Source organism: Colobus angolensis, unplaced genomic scaffold (genome assembly GCF_000951035.1).
Source record: "Colobus angolensis palliatus isolate OR3802 unplaced genomic scaffold, Cang.pa_1.0 Scaffold310, whole genome shotgun sequence".
NCBI classification, from domain to species: Eukaryota; Metazoa; Chordata; class Mammalia; order Primates; family Cercopithecidae; genus Colobus; species Colobus angolensis.
The window spans coordinates 2,791,307-2,794,473 of NW_012116378.1; positions in this window are offsets into that span (position 1 = coordinate 2,791,307).

Genomic DNA, 3,167 nt, shown 5'->3' on the forward strand with positions numbered 1-3,167 from the left:
CCTCAGCCTCCCAAAGTGCTGAGATTATAGGCGTGAGCCACCACACCTGGCAACCTGGTGGTTTTAAATAAATGTTGTGTTTTTATTATTAAGATTCCTTCCAGAGACCTTGTGAATTGGTTGGACTTAAATATTATTGGTAAAGTAAGGGGATCTTTCTCATTTTTCTTCTCTGAAGCAAGTTACAAGGCAGAGAGAATCCTGCTGGTGTCTTTGGACATTTCTTATTTTTAAATGTAATGCAGCTATAAAGAAGAAAGGAAAATATCAGTGTTTTTAAGTTTCAAGAACTTACCACTAAATGAAATTCAGACTGACATAGAAATGCATGTTAGCAGGATTAATATTTGTCTCTACCTTTGTTGGACTTAAATTATGTGCTAATTAAGTGAGTTTTATCAGTGCTATGGAGCCCTTCCCTCAATAAATAATAAGTTGGATTTCACTCACAAACTACATTTGTATATGAATGTACACAGAAATTTGTATCATCAAAGGCTTGCCTAGACATACAGGATTCATAAAGGGAGGAAATACATGCCTTAAATAATGGAGTTTTAAAATGTGAAACAAATTTGAGTTATAAATTTCCAGCTCTGGAGCAGGAACATGAGATATGGGGTGTCTGAGTGATTTTCCTGCATGGTAAAGCATTGTTTTTTGCATCACTGTAACCCAGCTCCAGGGGTAGTAAGCAGAGTCATAATGTAGGCGTTGTGTTTCTGCAAAGAAACTTAATCATAATAGACACTGTGTGCTAAACATATCATCCTTCAAGCTCTCTTAATACAATACATCAGACAAAATACATCAGTTAAAATAATGTAACAAAACACAGAGGAAAAGTAGGAAAGAGAAAATTGCTGGTGGTACTTCAAAGGTACCACATGTACCCAGCATCCCCCGGAGGATTTCCTGTGTGGTAAAAATGCAGCATGAGTGAACATGCTTTCCAGCTGCAAAGCCCAAATGCGGACACTGATTAAGAAGGCTCAGGTTGTAGCTCTTCAAATAAAACACCAGGTGTTTACCTTAAAGATTGCCTGGAAGAGAAAAGTACAACTAGATGTCCAGAAATTAGACTAAAGGAGTTTGAACATGAAGTAAAAAGCACTCTTCCAGAATCAACTTGAGGTCACAGCACGGGACAATGCAAGTTTTACTTGGTATCCAGCCTGGATTCTCCAGTACCAGCTTGGCATGAGGAAGACTGCTCTCTAATGCCAGCCTTGAGCCAGGTCCAGGGCAAAGCATATGCCATCCCACCCCACCCTGCACCTCCAAAACTGACTCTTCACAAATTAGGTTTTGCAGACTTCAGGAAAAAAGAAACTCTAGTGATATTTGGTGGTGATGAAATCTGCTTCCATGGAAAAGACTTTTCACAAGTATGCTATTAATTTAAAGGGCATCTGGCCAAACCATTTATAAAATGTAACTTTCAAGAAAGAAAAAAAGAAAAGGGATTCACTTTTCTTGACCTTTAAGAAAATGGTTTCTATTTGCTTGCAAAGTTAGGGACTCGAATCTCTAAATACACTGCTCTGCCTTTTTTGAGTGTATCCAAGAAGATATGCTAAAAAGAATAGAAATGTTGGGCCTTATTAAAGAAATTGTGGGAATGACAAGGTTCTAGAAATAAGAACTGCAAAAACTGTGATGTTCTGCACGCTAGCCATGAATACTACAGTAATTTCATCAAGTGATGAAAGACTAAGGATATACAACCAAAATAGCAGAGAGGGAGACACTGGCATTTCGTTTTATGAGAGGAATAGTTAATTTAGGGTTGGGTTCACTGCTGAGTCAGGCTGATAGGTGGTGGAAACAAATCCTTATTACTTTCACGAGGGCACTAAATGGCTGTCATTGTGAATGCAGTCGCTGCATTATTGACTGTGGTGTTCCAATCAATTCAATGAAAAACTGGCTTTTCTTTTGATCAGTGAAGATGGCCAGGATCATAATTCATACAATTCAACCTTCAACTAGGGATGCCAACAGAACTTTCAGCGGGAGCTAAAACTTACATTAGGTCCAATTCTGTGCCTTGACGAAGTAAATATCTGAGGGTTTTCAACATTGCTGTCTTCCATCTCTTTATCTCCTTTATGTTGCATCAAGGTTTATTTTCTAAACTTTCTATGGTTATTTTGGCAGTTTCATTATATTTGGCCTTTTTTATTATTTAAGCCTGATTTTTAAGATCATTCTAGTGATACTTAACAGGCATTGACTGAGCTCTTACGCGCTAGTCCCTGCCTTCAAGCTCCTTATAATTCTAAAGGATATTTATATTTCTGACTCCCCCAGTAGATGACAAAATACTACAGGGCAGGGGCACTGTTGTACACATCTTTGAACCCACAGTGTTGGGTATGATGCCTGACTTATATCAGAACCTCAACAATTTTTTTCAAAGGACTTTTCAAATAAAAAATTTCAAAACTTTCTGCAGGAATAAATAAATGATGCACTAACGTCTAGTTCAATGCCAAGTGAAACACTTTGGAAACTGATCTTTTCACAATTTAGTTTCGCTTAGTCAGAAATTCTAAAACATTTTGTAAACACAATTTACAAAAAGAAACAGATTCTGTATTTTCTACCAAGAGAAACTGAAGCAACACTAATGTTTGTAATCCACAGAGCCAAATTTGAAAAGTGAAAAATTCAGCAAACTTCATTTCCTGGGTGGAGGCAGAGGAAGAACTTGCTGGGAATGATTTGGAAATATATAAATAAACTCCTCTGACATCTTTTCCACAGGTGGTTACTAAAGATATGTAAAAAAAAGAAGCACAACATGTGAAACACAGGGGAGAGGAAACCCAGATCTGTGCCCCAAGGGGAACTGGATGCTCTGAGAACCTGGATGGGGAGACACCTGAGCCCAGATAGCCATGAAATGTAAATGTGGCCCATTCTTCATGCTGCCTGCATACCCTTCGCGTAGTGATGTTACTGAGGGGATTACACAGGACTCTGAAACTGTTTTGCCTCTTTCATGCCTTCATTTTCTTTTATAGTTATTCTGAAATCCAGGGAGTCATTCAATAGGATAATAGAACTAAGAGTTACATTAATGAATCTCCACTACCATTCTAAAATGCTTCTAATGAAAATTCATCAGCAAGATGGCCGAATAGGAACAGCTCCAGTCTCCA